This window comes from Antechinus flavipes, chromosome 4 (genome assembly GCF_016432865.1).
Source record: "Antechinus flavipes isolate AdamAnt ecotype Samford, QLD, Australia chromosome 4, AdamAnt_v2, whole genome shotgun sequence".
Classification (NCBI taxonomy): domain Eukaryota; kingdom Metazoa; phylum Chordata; class Mammalia; order Dasyuromorphia; family Dasyuridae; genus Antechinus; species Antechinus flavipes.
This window is the reverse complement of record NC_067401.1, coordinates 138,476,407-138,499,417: the sequence shown is the minus strand read 5'-3', so window position 1 is coordinate 138,499,417 and position 23,011 is coordinate 138,476,407. Positions and strand designations below refer to the sequence as shown.

The following is a 23,011-nucleotide window of genomic DNA, read 5'->3' as shown; positions in this document are numbered from 1 at the left end:
AAAATGAGAGGGCTAGACTAGATGATCTAGATAAACGCAAGGTTTCTTCCAGCTCTCAAAGGTGTGGAAACAGGAGAAAGAAGGAGAAGAACCTGAAACTAGAATAATCTATTTTGTAATTATATGGAGAGTAGTAAGAAGCTGCCAGATGCTTTGACAAAAGTGAAACCCAAATTTGCTATCTCCCACTTCTCACTTAAATCATCCCTTTCTAAATTCTTCATCATTCTGTTCTTTTATTAATTACCTACTGTGTACAAAATGATGGTATATGCTAGATTACTAGTGTTACAAAACAAATATGTCACATATCTTGTTCTGAAGGAACTTAAGAGTTTAATAGGGGACATATTGTATTACATACACACACACAAAAGCTAATAAGAAAAGTTCAGTGACAATTTGAAATGGGAAAGGCCACTTTTGCCTGGGAAGGTCAGGTAAGACTTTCTTTCTGGAAGAGCAGGCAACTCTGAATTGGACCTTGGAGATATCCAGAAAGGCTTTAATTAGTGGTGATTAGATGGTGGAAATCTATTCCAGGTGTGGGGACTAGCTGACTGTGTAAACTAGGAGAATAGATGCAAAGGACTATGAGTACAGTTTAATTGGAGTGTAGGGCACAAGAAGAATAGTATGAGAAAAACCTGTTAGAGCTAGATCATGTACTCCATCATTTGGACTTTGCATATCTTCTTTTCCCTAAGACATTTATTCTATAAACTGAAAACTTTCTCTGAGCTCAGTCGAAAATTTTTTTTTGACCATGTGAAACCTCTGCAACATTTTATTTTTTAAAAAAATTAACAGCTACAGAATAGTTCCAAATGTAATAATTTTTCCAATTAAATACCAAAAGTAGAGTGTAAAGCATGTTCTCATTAAATACAAACTTTCTTTTCATTGAATGAATGTTTTGCATCGATTTTGATGCAAAAAAAATTTTATGTTGCATCTTGGAACATAGAAATTGTATATACTGGAACAGGATGACTAATATTAATTAGCTGTTTAATTTACAACAGACTTTTTTCCTTAAACAAAACTGTTTTCTATGTCTGTTAAAAGTCAGTGGTCAAGAATTTCAACATAGTTGTAGCAAGTACAAATTTGCATTTTTAAAAGGAAAATTTTAGGTTGAATAATGGTATAGAAGCATTAAGACAAAAAGCTTGAGAAACTAAAACCAGTACTTGATGTCAACATTCAATAAGTATTTCAAAATAAAATATCACCTATGTTACTTGCAATAGGAAAATAAAAATAATTTTTATTCTCCTTACAATCTTTTCCACAAAAAATTATGGTAGACATACTTAGGTGTTGGTTATTTCTTTTGTAATATCATTAATCTGAACTATTCTGTTTAAATCCCTTTTTCTTAGATTGACTCTTACAGTCTTTGTATCTGAAAATGATTTGAAATTGGTCGTTAGTCTCTTTTAGAAGCATAAATGCTAGGAAAACAATTTTAGTTTACTTTTAGATTCTGTGGCTGACTCCTTATAGTTCTTTATCAGTATAAACCAGAAAGTTAGTTGTATTCAGACTTGCCAGTCAAAAAACTTTTGAGTAGCCTCTGCAAAAGTCTCAAAACTTCCTCTCTCAAATGTAATAGTCCTTAAGGAGCATACACATAAGTCCAGCCTTTATTGGAATGTTTATTTTCTGTTAATAAGATCATTTAGTCATTTTTGTAATTTCTGCAAACTTGTGGTGCCACAATTCAAATCCAATTTAATTTTTTTCCCCAATAAATGGGATCAGGGTGATTATTATATCATACTATACCCAAACTTCCCTTTTCAACCAAACTCTCAATATTTCCATATCCTCTGTTTAACAGAAGATGATTTGTGTGGGGTAGTCATTTTTCAGTAACAGTATTAAACTGAGATTAGAAATTAGTAGTGTGATTTGTTCACTTCCTATTTTCTAATGGTTTGTCTGTTTAACTGCTGCCTGATGTCTTCAGTGGAAACTGTTGGCATATAAAAGTTTTTGGAGAGCCTGATAAGATATAGATCTTTGCAATTAACTGGTTACCAGGGTAACTAGGCTTTTCAGTTGGTAGATGCAAGAAGAAAGTGAGAACAAGATGGTATCACAGGACTGCCCAAATTTTGTGAGTTTGAGAGGTGTTGTTTCTTAGTGTGGTTTTATGTCTGTATTCACAAATTCCTTAAATATAGAATTCCATAATGTTAATTTAATCATCACATAATAAACTCCAAAGTTCCATTTTGGGGAACATAACATCACATAATAAACTCTGAAGCTTCATTTTGGGAGACGTTGTTAGGTATGTACTATAAATTTTTTTGTTGACCTAGATGGAATAATAACCTAAAGAGATAAGCAATATTTCATTTGGCTCTCTATTTGAGAGAGGCAAAGATTCTCTCTAGCGAAAGAGATGGCAGGAAAATTTGTTGTCTGGCAGAACAAGGGATTAGTTTTCCTGATGGAAGACTTTCAGTTTTTGAGAAGTACTATAAGGAAGTCTCTCTTACCTTATATCAAGTCTTTTCATATATATTCCTGAGACTAGAATATTTTTTTCCTCTTAGCATAGTAGAATTGGTAATGGTGAGATTTGGCAATTGGGACTGGTCACCCAACTTATTTCTGAATGGAATTTGCTTTAATCCCACCGGACTGTGTTCAAATTTTACTGTAATGTTAAACTTGTGTAAAGTCCAATTAATTTTTTTAAATGGTAGTACTTTTTGTTATTTTTGCAGCTAAACTCAAGTAGATGGTTTTTTAGGACAGCCTTGCAATGGTTTTTTCCTTATTGAGTAGTGTTTAGAGTTGGCTTTTTTTTTTTCAGACATATTGATAAAATGATCATTTGGATATTCAGAATATATGTTCTCTTAACTTCTAAAGGAAATGTTTTATTTTTATTATTATTATTATTATTATTATTTTTTTACAAACTCCACTTAAGAAATTCTACTTGTGGAGTTAGAACTTATTTAAAGAAATCTCTTGACGCCAGATGATTATGAAATCCACAAAACCTTGTTAGACCAAGGGAAGAAGTTGATCAATCCGTGTGGTGGTCTTCAGTTACATCTTCAAATGCTTGCTGGAATAAATTTCTAATTGAATGGATGTATAAAAAGTCATATCATGTTCATTTAATGTGTGCAAATTTTAAAGTTCTGACCAAAAGAAAGAAAAATAGCAAATTAAGTAGTTGCAGTAATCCTGTGCATCTCTAGCTCTCTCACTCTTGATTCTTAGGTGGCTCTGTACTGTGAATACCTTGCTGTGACAGGGTGGGATTCTAGAATCTTGACATCATACTACTGACAAGCTACTCATTTCTACTTAGGCTTACAAAGACAAATAGGTCACATATCTTGTTCTGAAGGAACTTAGAGTTTAATATGGGACATATACATGTGCGCAACACAAAAGCTGACAAAAGAGAGAAAGAAGAGTTCAGTGACAATTTGAAATGGGAAAGGCCACTTTTGCCTGGGAAGGTCAGGTAAGATAAGATAATGAATTGTAGTCAGTTTTGATGAGATACTTATAGACTATCTAGTTGTCAGATAGGCAGTTGATAATATGGCTCTGGAGCTCAGAAGAAAGAGTAGAACTGGATAAGTAGATACAAGAATCATCTGACTTAGAGATGGTAATTGAACTGATGGAAAATGATGAAGTCAATAAATGAGAAGATAAAGAAAAGGGAAGAAGATCTAGAACAGAGTTTTGAGGGAATGTTCATAGATAATATTATATATGAAGATCCAACAGAGGAGACTGAGAAGTTAGGTACAAGTAGAATCAAGAGAAACCAGTCATGAAAACCTAGGGAGGAGAAAAGTGTCCGAGAGAGTATGGTCAACATTGTCAAAAGGTTCAGATGGATTAGAAAAAGCTATTACATTTAGCAGTTCACTGATCATGAGTAATTTTGGAAAGCTTAGTTTCAGTTAATTAACCAAGTTTGGAAACTATATTGAAGAGAGTTTAGAAGAGGATGAAAAATGAAAAAGACTGAGATAAATGACTTTTTCAAGATAAGCTGATTCAACCACTAAGGATATTTTCCTAAAACTCAGATCTTATCATGTCATCCCTTGCTGAATAAATTCCAGTGGCTTCCTGTTGTCTCCAGAATCTAATACAAAATGTTCTGCTTGACATTCAAAGACCTTCAAAACATAGCCCCCTCCTACCTTTTCATTCTTTTTATATCTTGCTCTCCAATATGTACTTTTCTTTCCAGTGACACTGGCTTCTTAGCTGTTCCACAAACAAGATACTTCCATCTTTCAGCCCCCAGGCATTTTCTCTGGTTGTTCTCCCTATCCAGAAAGCTCTCCCTCTCCTACTCTTCTTCAATCAAACTAAGGAATTTGTAAGATTATTATTTTTATTTTTAACTTTTGTGCTGACTGTAGAACCTATAATCCAGCTCTTATGCTTCAAGATAGGACTTTTTTGTCTCTTCAACCCAAGTTCAGTGTGTTAAAATAAAGCAAAAAACATTATGTTGATGGGAATTACAAAGATTAGGGCTTGAAAATTGAATAGAGAAAACAACGTATAAATAATTAAAAACTATATAAGAGGCAAGGTTGCTTGCTCAAAAACTTGCAGTTCTTCTCTTGGCCTCTTTTACCAAATCCTAAAACCTTCAATGATTTGTATCCTTTTCAATTTTATATCTCTTCTTTCACCCTATACACTACTAGCTAATCTTTTTCTCTCTCTTTTTTTTTTTTTTTGGGCTGAGGCAGCTGGGGTAAAGTGACTTGCCCAGGTCACACAGCCAGGAAATGTTAAGTATCTGAGATCAGATTTGAACTCAAGTCCTGCTAACTTCAGGGCAATTGCTCTATCCACTACAACTAACTAACTGCCCCCCTCCCATTGTTCTTTAAAGATATCTTGTGCAATTCCCACCTTTGCTCTTACCATTCTTCCTCGGTGGAATCCATAGACTAGCCGGAAAGATGCAATCAATCAATCAATAGGCATTATAAAGCAGCCACTAAAGACTAGCTAAATGCTAACTTGTTCCTAGGACAGAAGAAGACTACAAACTAAAATAGTTCTTAGCATCAAAGAACTTACTTTCTGTTAGAGAAAAGAAACAGTACACATTCAGGTATGTAGCAAAATATATACTAAAGACCTTGGTACTTTGGACGAAGAGGCAATAGTAGTCGAGAGGATTAGAAAAGGCCTCATTTTAAGTATTACATGGGTCATCTAGGCCAACCCATACTTGGAATAGGAATTGCTTTCTCTTTGTATTTCTAAGTATTAGTACAGTCCTGGCAAATAGTGCTTAATACGCTTATTGATATATTGATTACAGCATCCCTGAGAAATGGTCATTCAGCCTCCACTTTAAGACTTTCAGTGAACACACATTCCCTATTAGATAGCTCTAAAAGATAGGAAGTTTCTGGTGTGGTAATGGTAGTCATTGTTATTATATATATTCATTCCTAGTTTTTTGTCCCATGGGGTCAGACAAAGACTAAAATGTCATTGCCTCTGTATTAACTTACTTCTCCTCTAGAGAACCTTTCCTTATCCCAGACAAGAGTGATTTCTCCCTCTTTTGAATTTATATAATAGCAGAGCTGGAAGTACATTTTTAAGAAGAATGGGTATTGTATTTTATCAAATGCTTTTTTTGCATCTATTGAGATAATCATATGGTTTTTGTTAATTTGGCTATTAATATAATCAATTATGCTAATAGTTTTCCTAATATTGAACCAGCCCTGCATTTCTAGTATAAATCCTACCTGGTCATGGTGTATTATCCGGGGAATGATTTTCTCTAATCTCTTTGCTAATATTTTATTTAAGATTTTTGCATCAATATTCATTAGGGAGATTGGTCTATACTTTTTTCTTTCTCTGTTTTCATCCTACCTGGTTTAGGTATCAGTACCATGTCTGTGTCATAAAAGAAATTTGTTAGGAGTCCTTCATTCCCTGTTTTTTCAAATAGTTTATATAGTATTGGAGTTAATTGTTCTTTAAATGTTTGGTAGAATTCACATGTAAATCCATCTGGTCCTGGGGATTTTTTCTTAGGGAGTTGATTCTATTTTTCTAAAAGGGGATTATTTAAGTAACTTATTCCCTCCTCTGTTAATCTGGGCAATCTATATTTTTGTAGGTATTCCTCCTTTCACTTAGATTATCAAATTTATTGGCATAAAGTTGGGCAAAGTAACTCCTAATTATTGCTCTAATTTCCTCTTCATTGGTGGAAAGTTCTCCCTTTTCATTTTTAAGGCTAACAATTTGATTTTCCTCTTTTTCTAATCAAATTTACTAAAGGTTTATCTATTTTGTTGTTTTTTCATAAAACTAACTTAGTTTTATTTATTCAATAGTTTTTTATTTTCAATTTCATTAATCTCCTTTTATTTTTAGAATTTCAAGTTTGGTATTTGATTGGGGATTTTTAATTTGCTCTTTTTCTAGCTTTTTTAGTTGCAAGCCCAATTCATTGATTTTTTTCTTTCTCTATTTTATGCAAGTAAGCATCTAGAGATATAAAATTTCCCCTTATTACTGCTTTGGCTGCATCCCCAAAATTTGGCATGTTATCTCATTATTGTTATTCTCTTGTATGAAATTATTACTTGTGTCTATGATTTGCTGTTTTATCCATTCATTCTTTAGGATGAGATTAGTTTCCAATATACTTTTTGGTTTGTTTTCCCCTGGCTTTTTATTGAATGTAATTTTTATTGCATCGTGATCTGAAAAAAATGCACTTGCTATTTCTGCATTGGATCTTGAGGTCTTTTTGTCCTAATATATGGTCATTATTTGCATTGGTTCCATGAATTGCCGAGAAGAAAGTGTATTCCTTTCTGTCTCCATTCAATTTTGGAAGTAAACTTTTTAAAAGCCTTCATTTTAACTCACTAATTTTACAAGTAAGGAACCAGAGTAAAGATTATTGACTTGCCCAAGATCCCTTGGTGAGTTAGTGTCAGGCTGGGCATTAGCACTTGGGTCTTCTAACTGAGGTCAGAGGGTCTAATGATTTTTTTCCTTTAAATTTTAAAAAATTTATCAACTTAAAGGCCAACAGTCATGAGTATTTCTGCATGCAAAGGCCAGAAAAAGGATTGTATGTGAAAAAACCTCACAAATATATATTATGTTCAACTTGATATACTAGAACATTGCTAGGCTTCTCTGTATCCCCTTCTGAATATATATAATATATAATTTAAATTTTTTTTCTGAATTTAAACAAGCACCAAAAAATAACATTCCCATATACAAAGAACATAAAATAGTATTATATATGAAAAAATATATCTCATACAGACAACTTGCTTTTTAGAAAAGGAGATATTTAAGTTACTTTCAAAGCTGTTCTTTTTGTGTTCATTCTTATATATTTGAATCAATTCCTTTTATATCATATTAGAGAAACTTGCTACAAAGACTTTTTTTCCAACTAACTAATAGTTTTGGTTTTTGACTTTATTTGTGTAAAAACTTTACAATTTTATTTATTTAATCAAAAATGTTCCTTTTATCTTTCCTTATCTATAGTAGAATATTTTCTTCTATGTTTCTCTAATTTGCTTGTGATGTAAACCTTTATATCTAAGTCATGTATCCATTTGCACTTTGTTATGATCCATGGTGTGAAATCTTGAAGTAAATCAGTCATCTTGGAAAATAATGTGGAATTATGCTGTCCAAATTCCTAAACTTTGCATTGATGCTATTACTGTCTATATGATAATAATTATAACTAAATATGTATATAATATAATACAATAATAACTAGCACTTTAGTTTAACAAAGTGCTTTACAAATATTATCTTATCCTCGTCACTGTGCTAGAAAGTAGATGTTATTATTGCTTTCATTTTACAAATCAGGAAATTGAGGCAAATGGAGATTAAGCAACTGAACCGAGATCCCGTAGCTAATAAGTATCTGAGATTGTTTTTTGGTCTTCTTAACTCTAGATGCAACTTTCTGTGCCCTGTGCCAGTTTTTTTTTTTTTTTAAATTTTAATAGCCTTTTATTTACAGGTTATATATATGGGTAACTTTACAGCATTGACAATTGCCAAATCTTTTGTTCCAGTTTTTCCCCTCCTTTCCTCCACCCCTTCCCCCAGAGTGCTAGTTTTTTTCTAATTAACCTATCTACCAAAACCTCATATACACACAATATTTATGGGAGCTCTTATTGTAGTAGCAAAGAAGAGGAAACTAATGGGCTATTTATTAGGTTGGGGGAGAATAGGTGAATACATTATGTTGTATGAATATAATGGATTAGTATTATAGTATAAGAAAAGATGTTTTTATAGAAACTTAGAAAGACTTGTATGGACTAATGCTGAGTGAAGCAGACAGAATCAGAATAACTTATATTGCAATATAAACATTGTAAAGACACAACTTTCAAAGACAAATTTTATTTCAAAGGATTGATAATAAAACCACTTTCTAAGCAGAATGAAACATTTTTGAACATGATCTAGATTGGAATTTGTTTTGTTTGAGTGTGCTTATTATAGAAGTTAGTTTTTGTTTTTTAATTTTTTTCAACTTTATTAAAGTTTTTTATTTAGAAAACATATGCATATGTAATTTTTTTTAACATTGACCCTTGCAAAACTTTCTGTTCCAAATTTTTCCCTCCTTTCCCCCACCCCTACTCCTAGATGGTAGGTAGCCTAATACATGTTACATATATTAAAATATATGTTAAATCCAATATATGTATACCTATTTATACAGTTATCTTGCTGCACAAGAAAAATTGAATCAAGATAGAAAAAAAAACCTGAGAGAGAAAACAAAATGCAAGCAAACATCAATAGAAAGAGTGAAAATGCTATGTTGTGGTCCACCCTCGGTTCCCACAGCCATCCTTTGGGTGTATGTGGCTCTCTTCATCACTGAACAATTGGAACTGATTTGAATCATCCCATTGTTGAGATGAGAGAGCCATGTCCATCAGAATTGATCATCGTATAGTCTTGTTGTTGCTGTGTACAGTGATCTTCTGGTTCTGCTTATTTCACTCAGCGTCAGTTCATGTTAAGTCTCTCCAAGCCTCTTTGTATTCATCCTGCTGGTCATTTCTTACAGAACAGTAATATTCCATAACGTTCATATGCCATAATTTATTCATCCATTCTCCAACTGATGGGCATCCACTCAGTTTCCAGTTTCTTGCCACTACAAAAAGGGCTGCCACAATCATTTTTGCACATGTGGGTCCCTTTCCCTCCTTTAAGATCTCTTTGGGATAAAAGCCCAGTAGAAACATTGTTGAGTCAAAGGGGATGCACAGTTTGATAAGCTTTTGAGCTTAGTTCCAAATTACTCTCTAGAAGGGTTAGATCCGTTCACAACTCCACTAACAATGTATTAGTGTCCCAGTTTTCCCACGTCCCCTCCAACATTCATCATTATCTTTTCCAGTCATCGGAGCCAATCTGACAGGTGTATAGTGGTATCTCAGAGTTGTCTTAATTTGCATTTCTCTAATCAATAGTGATTTGGAGCACCTTTTCATGTGGCTACAAATAGTTTCAATTTCTTCATCTGAAAATTGTTCATATCCTTTGACCATTTATCAATTGGAGAATGGCTTGATTTCTTATAAGTTTGAATTAATTCTCTTTATATTTTAGAAATGAGGCCTTTATCAGTATCCTTAAATGTAAAAATGGTTTCCCAGTTTATTGTTTCTTCTCTAATCTAATGCCTGCATTAGTTTTGTTTGTATAAAAACTTTTAAACTTGATCTATTTAAAATTATCTATATTGTGATCAATAATGGTCTCTAGTTCTTCTTTGGTCACAAATTCCTTCCTTCTCCACAAATCTAAGAGATAAACTATCCTATATTCTTCTAATTTGTTTATAATATCATTCTTTATATCTAGGTCATGAACCCATTTTGACCTTATCTTGGTATATAGTGTTAGGTATGGGTCAGTGCCTAATTTCTGCCATACTAGTTTCCAATTTTCCCAGAAGTTTTTGTCAAATAGTGAATTCTTATCATAAAAGCTGGAGTCTTTGGGTTTGTCAAACACTAGATTACTATAGTCATTGACTATTTTGTCCTTTGGACTTAACCTATTCCACTGATCGATTACTTTATTTCTTAGCCAGTACCAAGTGGTTTTGATGACGGCTGCTTTATGATATAGTTTTAGATTCTGGTACAGTTTAGGCCACTCTCATTTGCTTTTTTTTTCCCCCAGAAATTCCCTTGAAATTCTTGACCTTTTGTTCTTTCAGATGAATTTTGTTATTTTTTCTAGATCAGTAAAATAGTTTCTTGAGAGTTTGATTGGTATAGCACTAAATAACTAGATTAGTTTAGGTAGTATTGTCATCTTTATTATATTCACTCGTCCTATCCACAAGCACTTGATATTTTTCCAATTGTTTAGATCTGACTTTATTTGTGTTGAAAGTGTTTTGTAGTTTTGCTCATATAGTTCCTGACTTTCCCTTGGCATATAGATTCCCAAATATTTTATACTATTGACAGTTATTTTAAATGGAATTTCTCTTGCTGTTGGATTTTGTTAGTGATGTATAAAAATGCTGATAATTATTTTGCATCCTGCAACTTTGCTAAAATTGTGGAATATTTCTTTCTTTTTTTTTTTTTTAGTTGATTCTCTAAGGTTCTCTAAATATACCATCATATCATCTGCAAAGAGTGATAATTTGATTTCCTCATTACCTACTCTAATTCCTTGGGAGTTTGTTTTACTTAGTTGAAAAATTAAAATTTCATTAAAGGATAAAAAGGAAAGATAGAAATCTTAGTTTAAGTCCATTTTACGTCAGATTCCCATCCATGGTTTTTCTCAGCATTTTTTATCTTCATTTTAGGAGCTGCAGATATTTAAATTTAGTAAACACTAGCCTACTAAGGTTTGTTTGTTTTTGTATCTTGTATATCTGATCTGTTCCACTGGTCAAGTTCTGTATTTTAAAACCAGTACCAAATCATCTAGATCAAAGCTTCTTAAACTGTGGGTTACCACCCAAGTGGGTAACTAAATGTGTATGTTGTGAAAAATTTGGCAACAGTAAATCTTTCTGAACGTGCAATGACCAAAATTAATTCAAAATCAAATGCAAAATGAATGAGGTGTCTATGGCAGTGCTCATCCATGTTTCATCGCACAACTTCACTGTAGCCATGGTTCTGAATATACAATGTGCACATTTTGCATACTCTTGTATGAAACCTATAAGAAACACCTTAACTCATATTTGAAGCAAGGTCACAAGTGAAAATAATTTAAGAAGCTTTGATATCTAGATGATGGTTTTTGTAGCATAGTTTGAGAACTGGTACTGCCAACGCCCCTCCCCTCTTCCTTTCCACTTTTTGTTATTATTTCCCTTGAGACTTTTGGCCTTTTGTTATTCCATGTGAATTTTATTATTTTTCCTAATTCTGTGAAGTGTTACTTTGGTACCATGTTCTCTTAGTTGCCAATTTTCCCAAATCTCCAATTTCCTCTCTTCATCTTTCTTGATCTCTGCACCATTTGACAGTATTGGTCACCTTCTCTTAAATACTCTTTGCTCTCTAGAGTTTTGTGACACTATTTACTCCTCATTTTTTTACTTATCTACCTGATCTTCTCATTTTATTTTGTTGGATCATCTTCTAGGTTATTCAAACTAACCATGGATGGGTCTCTTAAAGTTTTGACCTGGGCTCTGTTTTGTGTTATTATTCTTGGTGATCTTACCAGCTCTCATGAGTTCTATTATCAGGGCTCTGCTCTCCCAAGTTCCAGTCTTACATCACTAACTGCTTCTTGAACATCTCAAACTGGTTATCTTTTCTTCCAAATGCTCCCCTCTCTTTCTAACTTACTGTCATTGTTAAGGATATCACCACATTCTCTGTACTGCTTCTTGACTCCTCACTTTCTCTAATACCACATATCTAATTTCTTGTCAAGTCTTTATTTCTACTTTCACAATTCTGTTCCTCTCTCTTTCCTTCCCTCTCCCCATTAGAAGGTGAATTATTTGAATACTGGGACCATACTTTTACCTTCTCTGGCTTAGTCCCAATAAAAATGTAGGAAACATTTCCCAACCTTTTAAATTCATTTTTCTTATTTATCATATCTATAACTTGCTTTGTGTGTTTTGCTTGCATGTTGTCTTTTTCATTATTGTAAGCTTGTTGAGAACAGAGACCATGTCTTTTGCCTGTTTTTGTATCTCCGGTGCATTTAGCTTGAATGTCCCTGGTTAGGTTCTTAATAATAATAATAATGTGTTAGGTTCTTAATATTTATTGATGAATCACTTTAATTTGTATTCCCAGTTAGTAGCAGAGTACCCTGGCACATTGTAAAAGCATTATAATGTTTGTTGATCAGAATTTGAAAAAAGAATATTGAAATTGTTTTTATATGTAATTGGGAAAACTATTAAATTAAAAAAAATGCTATTTGGCTAATTGTGCAGTTGATAGAGGAATGTCTCAGAAATTATATATTCCACAGAACCCTGTACACATTGGAAAATCAATTAAACAATTGTAACAATTAAAATTATGTTATTATGGGTCCTAGCAAAAAGAAAAAGATAATTGAAAAATAGAACGAAGAGGCCTTCTAGCATTTAAAAAATTCAGTTTAATCAAACATTAAAATCTACATGCAAGACACTATTGAGAAATAAAATAGACCCTACTCTTAAAAAGCTTACCATTTATCAAGTATGAGGCAAATATGAAAGAATAACAGTTGTACACTAATAATTACAAGACATATGTTACAGAATGATGATCACTACAAAGAAGAAATGGAAAGTGTTGAAAGGGACTATAGACATTATCTAGTCCAAAGCTTCCTAAACTGTGGGGTTTGGGTCATGAAAAATTTGGCAACAGTAAATGGTTTCTGAATGCAACAACCAGAAATTAATTCAAAATCAAATACAAAATGAATCTGATGTATTTCAGATTCTAAATGGGGGGAGGGGGTGGAGTGTCACATTTTTTAGTGAAAAGGAAGAGATTTTTAAGTAGAAAAAGCTTAAGCCTACATGTAGTTCAAGAAGGTTGTCACTGAAATAACAATGTCTTTATTAATATACATACAATAGAGGGAACTCAGTTAATATTCTAAAAGTTTGAGCATGGTATAGTGGGAAACTACAGGATTGAGATTCACAAGACCGGGATATTTGCCCTAGGTCTACTGCACACTATAATTATGTGAGTTTGAGTCACTTCATTTCTTTAAAGGTTCAGTTTTATCTTCTAATAAAATGCAAGTTCCTTATGAGCAGGGAGATGTCTGTTGTGTCTTTGATTTTGCATGCCCAGTTTCTTGCGTAGGGTCTATCATATATAATAGGCATTTATTAAGTGCTGCTTGATTGATTTATCTATAAAATGAAGAGATTAGACTAGATGATCTCTAAGGTTCCTTCGAGTTCTAATGCTATTTTAGTTTGAACTATTTCCATCAGTAAAGATCTATTTTTGATCTGAAATATAATGGATAAATAATTTAGAGGATTAAGTGACTTTGAGCCCATCTAAGCACATAGCTACTTTAGTCATTTATATAGTATTTATTAATTGGTATGGACAAGTGTGCAAGACATTAAAGTATTTGATCTCCCTGTAATTGGCATAATGGCTGATCACTAATTTGCATATTGACTTCACTCTGAATACTATAATGAGCCAAATTAAATAGAGCAAATATATTGTTTAGTTGATTAAATTTATTTTCAGTGAATTAAAGTCCACATTAGAAGAGCAGCAGCAGATAGAAGTTTCTTCAGAACCTTTCTCCAGAAAATACTCAAAAAAAGAGGAGAGAACATTTAGTAATTCAGATAAGATACTACCATACTGAAACCACCCTCTGGGTCAGACCAAATACTCCTAGCACTAAAAGACATTATGATTTCCTTCCTGAAACATAGAGATGTTCCTTTAATAACTCATTATAAGATTTTTATAAATTGATTTATCTAAGCCTATTTTTGAAGTTGTATCTATTTTTTATTAGCTTCACCTTTTGTGGGAATGTTGAGTTCTGGAAATTGAGTACCTATTGAGATAAAGTGGTATGTTATTCCTTTTATTTCTTTTAAATTTAATTTACTCAGTTTTCCATTTTATTTCTTTTACATTTAACTTACTCAGTTTTCTAGAACTGCCTCATAGTGATTCCTTGTTATATTGGCATTTAATCTGTTTATTGCTTTGCCTATCTCCATTTCTGATTCTGTAGATTGTATCCTCCTTTCTCTTTGGGCTAAAAGTGCCTGATCCTTTTAGTCGTTCCCCACTCCCCACATTCTACTGACCACTGAATCACTTACATTCAAAAAAAATTTTTTTGTGTGTTTTGGTGACCCAAACTGCATATATTCCTAATATCATTTGTATGTTTGGGTATATACTTTGTTTACAGTATTCTTCCTGATGACATTGTTTAATTTGACTGATTTGATTTCAGCAGCACATTGCTATTATCTTCAGGAGCCAATCTCCTTTTCATTCTGGCTGTCCCTTTCCTGTATTGTAATTTGATAACACTTAGAGTCTCATAATCTTTTAACTACAGTCCCTACATGTATTTATTTTAGATTGATTTGTACAGAATGTTTTCTCTCACTATTCTATGTAAATTGCCATACCTTAAGTATAATGTTCAGGCTAGCTTTCTGGAGGACCTTGGGACCAGCCTTGATCTTAGTGGAAGAGTGCAGGATGCAGGAGAGCCACCAGGAGGATGGTCAAAAATGGAATGTCTCTCTTCCAGTCCTTTAGCCCTTCTATACCTTATTGTAATTACATCATTACAGCATACTGATTTATGTGTGAACTAGAGAACCATTACATCACCATGCTAAGTACTAAGTATATGTATACTAGAGAACCATCATCTCATCAATTCCACTGAGTTAATACCTTATTATAAGTATCCTTGTTTCAAGTATATTTCTCCAAAATTCTGGCCCTCTACACTTAAGGAAGCAAAGTGATATGGAAATAGCAAGGAATTGAGAGTTAAACGATCTAATCCTATTTTTGCCTATTTTGACATTGGACAAGTCATCTTCAAATCCTCCTTTGTTACTTTAATATTTGTGGGACTTTGAATCACTTAAGCTCTGATTCTGTTTCTTAATGTGTAAAATGAAAGGAGTTAGATTAGAGTTCTCTAAAAATCCTTTTTCATTCCACTGCTCTTAAGAAATCATAACATTTCTCTGGATCTTAGCTCTCATCTGTAAAATGAAGAAATTAGACTTGATGTTCTCCCTTCTGATATTGGAATTTTATGATTCTTTGAGTTCAAAAAAGGGAGAGATCACTTGGCCTCTTTGGTCAAAGCACCTTTCCTGGAAAAAGGAACAGGTAGGCTTTTTAGGCAGAAAGAACAATGTGAACAAAGATGAAAAATCTCAAGGCATCTTTTGAGTACAGTTTAACCAAAGAGTAATGGAAGATAAAACTGGAAAGAGGCCCGATCTTGGAGGACCTCGATAAGGAGTTTAAGGAGTTTGGACTTTTTAACATTGAAAGTTTTTGAGTAGGGAAATAATCTAGAATAATTTCTTTCTGGGAACTCAATTTTTTCATCAGATAAATTAGGTGACTGTCTCATAGGAAACCTTTCTAACTCTAGAAATTCATGATTACTACTCCCCACAGTTTTCTTATTAGACTTATTTTCTTATCTGGTTGATACTGAATGTTACCTGTAGACTTAAAGGATTCATAATGAACCTAATTAAATGCTTTATAAACATGTTAAATAAAATTAGTCCCTGTGAGTCCCTATCATATTTCTCCATCTGAAGTAAATTTTTCTTCCTCTTTAAAGCAAATCCTTTTATAGTTTATGGATCTTTGATTCCAATTAAGTGGTTGCTCCATGCATTGATGCAGTTCAAAACCCATCATTGTTCTTCTGTAAAGGATATAACTAGTACAGTTTGACAGTCTTCCTCTTCAGATTGCGTCTGTGCATTTTTTATCTGTTGATTTTTTCCTTGCTCTCACTATTATATGGCTAGTCCGCCTTCTTTTCTGACCATATATATCTCTTACTAATCTGTTTTACTTAGCTTGTTCTTTATTAGAAATATTACAGCCTACTCATGCCTAGTATGAATCCCTCCATTTCCTTTTAGATGACCCCTCTCAATTCTTTGGAGAATAGTATTTGGTGACTTAGTCATAAAACATTACTAGAAGAATGTTATTGTTAAAAGAATGAGCCTGCATATGAAGCAGAAGCTTGGGTCATTTTATTTCATAGCACAGAATATGAAAAAGGTTCTGTGGGATAGTTGGTCATGATCAATATTCAGGAAGGAAAGAGACCTAACCTGTATGAGTTGAAGATGTTGGCAAGATTAAAGATGGTCTTGATCAAAAGATAAATATATGAAAAATAAATTATGCTTTGTTTTGCTATTATTGTCATCGATACACAAATATGTTCATGATGAGTTCTATTCGCTTTTGTTTTGGAGTCTCAAAACTGAATTACTGAGATGGGTCAGAAGACAATTTTTCTTGATATGGTTCACTCTGCTTTTGCAACTGATGAGTTAGGTTAGTTTTAGGAATCACTAATTGGAATAAATAAGTGTGGATTTTCAGATTATGTCTTCTCATGGTGCCTAAATTAGGAATAGGGATTGCATTTATGATGTCTTAAGTAGTGGGAACTACAAGGTGAAGAAAATTCCTTCTACTTGTGCAGATTGGTGACTTGCCTGGGGACTTAGCTAGGATGTGTCAGAAGTGAGGAAATGAATTCATGTATTGGCTTTGAGAACAACTCTTTGCTCATTGTATTATGCTGCCTCTATGTAAGCTAGTAAAAATTGTGTGTGTGTGTTTGTTGTGTGTGTGTTGTGTGTATCCGTATCCACAACATTAAGTGTGAGGCACCGAGTTAGCTGCTGAGAATACAAATATAAAGAATGGAAGAATCCCCAGCTTTACATTCAAATGGGAGTGAAAAGTGTCCATGAAAGAGTATAGACAGTATGAATACAAATGAAAAGACAGAGAGGAAAGGAGGGAAGACACTGGGATTTATGGGCATCAGGAAAATAATAAAAGATAATTCTGATGTAGGTCTATAATAGTACATTGCACTTAGCCTTTTCTGACTCTTTGAGGTATAGTTGGTGTATTATATGGGCAGTTAAGTAGCACAATGAATAGATAGAGTGCTGGACTTGGAGTTAGGAAGATCTGACTTCAAATTCAGCCTCCAACTAGTTATGTGATCTTTGGAAAGTCATTTCGCTTTGCTTGCCTCAGTTTCTCATGTACAAAGTGAGTTGGAAAGGGAAATGGCAAACCACTCCAGTATTTTTGCTAAGAACTCCCTAAATGAGGTTACACTGAGTTGGGCATAAGTGAAGGACATGACTGAAATAACATCGTGGTTATACTCTGCCTTTATGTCAGGTTTGGTGGTGTTTTTGGGGGGATGGTGATGGCAGGGGAAAAAGGCTCTAATCTCTTTTACATATGAAAAAATAGATTCACAATGAAGTAACTTGCTCAGCATTAGACAATTAAGTAAGTATGGGGTAGGAATTGAACCCTGATCTCCTTATTTCAAATCCAGTACACTTCATTTCCTGAACCTGCAGTGGACACATACATAATCTGGGCAATATATATTTGTGGTCTTGTTGAATTTATTAATAGTATTTGTTGATACATAGCTTTTTTTAGAGCATAGATGGTATTTGTTCTAAAACAGGGATTCTTAACCTGAAGTCTTAGAAACTTAAAGTATTTTGAAAACTATTTCAGTATAATTTATTTTCTTTGTGATCTTAAAAATTTTGTATATGTCAAAACAATATTTTGAGAAAGGATCTGTAACTTCACCAAACTGATGGGGAGAGTGGGGAAGGGGGGGGGGGTCCCTGACATACACACAAAAGAAAGGTTAAGAATTCCTAAATATTCTAAAGGATTGTGCCTTGAAATTGAAATCTGAAGGGACTTTAAACCATGCTTCTTTTTTCTGTGCATGCAATAAAAATTTTTTTCTGGACTAAGAATTACTCAGAAATTAGATTGTAAGATTTCTTTTTTGGAAAGAGAACCCAAAGGTCTTATTAAAACTGGTAAATTCTAAATTAAACTTCAGAACTGAAGTGAAGAGTCAGAAAGTGAATAGGGAATTACCATGGTTTTATTACTCTGTTTGCCTGTGTGACTTTCTATGTACCTATTTGTGAAAGGCAAGTAGGTTAAATTCTGGAGGGAATGCAAAGATGAATTAAGAACTTCTGCCCTCAAACTTGAAATCTTGAAGAATCAAGCTGGTTATTGAATGATGTGTTTCTAACAAATTTTGTTCTTTTCCTTGATCACTACCAGCAAATACTAGCTGAACTGTGAACTATTTAAAACATAATAGGATGAAATAAGTTTGGTTTTGTACTTCTTATTTGGTAATTAATGATTTCTTGTTATTTAGAACCATGATGTTAAACTAAAAGGGAAAAGCAAGAGGAGGCACATTTTTCAACACAATTTTATCTTGGGGTTTACTTTGTGCTGTTGAAATCCTTTTCTAAAGAACCAGTTTTTTTTTTTTTTTTTTAATGTAACATATCATAGCATAGGAATGATAACAGTGCTAGGGGCTCAGTGACAGTTGAAAGTGACAGTTGGTCAGTAAAAGGGAAGAGTAGAAGGAAAAAGACACTAGAAAACAGAATAGGTTAGGGATGGGGAAAGTAATGGATTTTAAAGAGGGGGAAAAAAGCTAGATCAAGTTTCAAACAGGCCTGTGTCAGGGGAGTTGCATCTCCCTTTTATATTCTTGAGGGTCTACAATTACAAATAAGCAAAAAGGGAGGAAAGAAAGGAAGGCTAGTTTGTGGGGGTGCCAGAATTAGAGATTAATAGAATCACAGTAGGAAAAAGGGAGAGAATTAGTCTGTTTAAAAGGATTAAAGAGGTAAAATTGGGAGAGATTTAAAAAGAGATGCTATAGTAAAATATGTTTATAATGATTTTTCCCATTAGTGTGCTACCTTGTTCTTTTCATTTATTTCTTTACTGTTGAATTTTTGAATATGGATCTCAGACATTAATTCTAACTTCCTCCTGCTCTGCCGATTTATATTTTAAAGCAAATTCAAAATTACAGCATGTAGTGTATATATGATTTTTTTTCTGTTCCTTTTATCTAAGTAGCAACCATTTCTAAGTAATGATGATATCCGACCAGAGGGAAAATATTTTACCAAAAAAAAAAAAATTACTAGAAAAAGATTTTTTAGTAATTTATGCTTTTTGCAGGATTCCCTAGAATTCTAAGTTTGGCTTAGATTGTGGCTATTATTTTCTCTGTGTATATATGTACATGTTACATATGTATAACATTAGGATTGATGAATAGTGCCCATGCCCCAAGAATGATGTCAAATATGAATTCTATTTACCTCCTCTGGAAAGGGGGATTTAGAAAATTTTGTATAACTTGGAATTCTACTAAAAAATTCAAAGGCTAACAAATTTCATTTCAGTATAGAACTCAATATTTGACAGAATTTGGCAGCCTCTCTTATTGGATTTTTATTTTGCTTTTTTGCCAATAGCCATTTTTCGGTTTCATTAACTCCATCACTCTTTTAAAACCTCTTTTTTTCCCCCTGCATTTTTTGGCTCTAAAAAGTCTTCCTATTAATTATACAGCATATTCATTGCTTTCCAGATCACTTTTAGGAATTGATTATATTACTTTTAAAAACATAATATGATCCTAACTTAGTTGAATGTTTCTGAAATAGTTGTGCCCTAATTAGGTAGAATTAAGCATATATTATAAAACTATACCTACATATTGATATCAGATTAGAATAATGGAAAATAAGTATTGCTCAGAGCCCATATATTTTATTTATTACATGGTGATTTACAATTCTTTTTGTATTGATACGGTTTTTTAAAAAAGATTTTAATTCAAAAGAGCACAAGATAGTAGTAATCTATTTAATTTAAAACTAAGCGAGATCTTTCTTTGGTATAATTTTTTTCATTTTTGTTTTTCTTCCTTACAAACATAAATCCTGTTCTAAGACTAAGTGGAAATCTTCAAGTGTCACAAATGAAAATTGTTCCCTTTCTAATAGTATACTCCATAAGTCGCAAGTATTTGAGTAGGGCTTCCTTTCTTATTAACTATGTTGGGCAGCTAGTTGCTTGGTGAATGCATCAACAAACTTTGAGTTGGTCTTGTGTTCAGTTATGTGAGTTCCTTTATTTATTTTTTTATTTATCAGAATTTATTTATCAGAAAAGATCCTGAAATTGAAAGTGGAACAATGTATACAGCATTAGTAGAATAATTAGTACCTATGTGTTGGCTGTATTCAAACCCCTTGACTTATTAGGATTTGTTCAATCCTCTCTTACTCCAGCTCCTTGTTGTGAGCATGAGAAAGTAGTATCATCCTTTGTAATGGGCTGAGGCTTGAGTTGATGCACTGAGGTCCCAAGCACATGAGGCTAAATAGTAATTGGACCATACTCTATTAATAGATAAGCTTGGAGAGAGAATGGCCCCCACCCACTCTTTGTGCAAGTCCTGATGTGTTGTATAGGAAATGACGATTTTGGTGGGTGGAGGCAGGGGAGTGGAGAAGGAAGGGGAGGAGAGACCTTTGGGACGGCCATTGCCACAGTTGCCGACACAGTTGCCTCCATGGTTGCCTCGGCTCGCGTCGCTCTCTCTTAGCTGGCTTCCTGTCGCAACTGCCTATATTTGCTATCGCAATCTTTCTTGCCTATATTTGCTATAGCAATCTTTATTCACCTCTTCACTTCAATAAATATTGAAGATTTTCCCCTTAACCTGAATTCCTGACTCCGGCTGACTTTAAATACGCGGTCATTACAATCCTTCTATAAAAGTTTATAACTTTAGCAATTTTGTCTTATAAAGCTTTGTAATTTGCCCTCCCTTCTACCTTTATGATACCAATAATATCCAGTAGCATGGATTCCTATAATGATTTCCTTTATTGTAGTCCTAATTTTTATGTCTATTTTGGCCTCCTCATTCTTTTAATTTTTGTAATTTTCTCAATTTGTATGCAGTTAGAAAATGCAGTCAAATCTTTATGAAGTAGAAGGCAATGTGACAGTGGAAGTAGTGCTGAATTTATGTTGGGAGAGAGACCAATATATATGTTTATCCCAGCTTTGATATACAGATTGTATTTTCTCTAAAGAAATCATTTCTTCTTCTCTGAGCTTTAATTTCCTTATCTATACAACATGAGGATAGTAGTAATAAATAGTTGTTAAATGAAACTATTTTCTGAACCATAAAATATACTATGTAATATGCACATCTATGTCCATATAGGAAAAGCTGTGTTAAATATCTCTAAAGAAATGTCTCCAGTAGTTTTTAAAGATTGAAATTATGTATTAAATGTAACATTGATGTTAATGAGATCTTATTTGTTGCTTGTGCCTTTTGGGGGAACTTGCCCATTAAACTTGTCTTAAGACAAAATAGAGCTTTTCTAACTATGATTACCACTAAGTTCTAACTCGGATCTTTCCAATAGTGACTGTGTTTTTCTCTTACTTTTGTCATTTGAATTATTGATGGTGAGACATAATAGAACACAAATTAACTTTTAAAATTATAAGTCTTGGCTCATGGTTCAAAAGAGTCAAAACTTAGAGGCAAAAACCAAAAGTGTTTAAGTGACACAAACGAGGTATTGTATTTTTGGTACTCACTTCCAAATAGCTTATTCATAAGAATGCCATAAGGAACAGGCAGACTGGTAATTAGCCTAAGAAAAGCAACTGAGCTTTGCCACAAGATGTGGCTAAATTTAAAGCTACCAAAGGTTTAGGGGAAACTTCTAAGCTTTAAGCTTAAGTTCTTAAATGGGAGAAAGGAAGATGGACATTGTGGGCCCTGTCCATCCACTTTGGTCAAGGGAAGTCAGAGACAGGCTCCTCTTTCTTCAGGTTACTTTGTTTCCAGTATTCTGAGAACTTCCCAGCAAAGTCAAGGTTGGGAGCAAGGTATATTTAAATCTTTCTACCAGGAATGAATTGAGTAGCTGTGTACAGGGGAGAGCGAAAGCAAGAAGCCTATGGAGGGACTGGAAAGCCAGGAACCAGAACCAAATTGCTGCAGATAGGGCCTGAGAAAGGCTCCCTGTTAACTTTGAGAGGCTATAGACATAAACTCCTATGCCTTCCCTTCAATTTTTTGACACCATAGTCAGTAGGTGAGATTGTGTAATCATCTAGGTTTAGCTTGGGGCCAGGTCATCTGATAAGTTCCTACTCCTTTCTTGTTTCTTTTTGGAGTCCTGGTTCATTGCCACCCCTATGCATTAGGGTTAAAACTTACCCACCAGAAATTTGAGTAGCAAGAAATGGATCCTAGCAGTACGCTTAACATTATTTAAAATAGAAAGCTATCATTCTGCAATTTTATTTTTCATAATCAAACTTCTAGGAAAAAACTCCGTACTTTGCCTCCATTTCTTCTCCTCCCACTTATTTCTGTTTACCCTTGCCAGTTATCCTTGCCAGTCTGGTTTCTTACCTCACCAGTCAGCTGAAACTGCTTTCTCCAAGGCTCTCAAAGATCTATTCGTTGCAAAATCCAATATTTTCTCAGTCTTCATCTTTCTTGATCTCCTTACAGATTTAAACAAATTGTTATAAACTTGACAGACATCAACAAATATGAGTTTCCACAAAGTATAGAAAAAGAGTATTATGTGAGATTATGAATCTCTAGTACAAATTGCTGGCTTTTCAAAAAATTATATAGATTAAAATTAACATAGTAATATCAATATGACTCTGTGTGTGTATATCCCCTTTTGAACTTCCTTTCTGCTCTCTCCTGGCTATTTTTAAATGTTTCATTTAGCTCCTTACACAATATTCATAACTCTCTA

The 23,011-nt window shown here is 33.4% G+C and overlaps 1 protein-coding gene across 2 annotated transcripts in view; it reads left to right on the top strand.

Moving 5' to 3' along the window:
* The window catches only part of SPOP (speckle type BTB/POZ protein), a 90,014-nt gene that overhangs the window by 16,208 nt on the left and 50,795 nt on the right, over nucleotides 1-23,011 (top strand). The window lies entirely within an intron of this gene.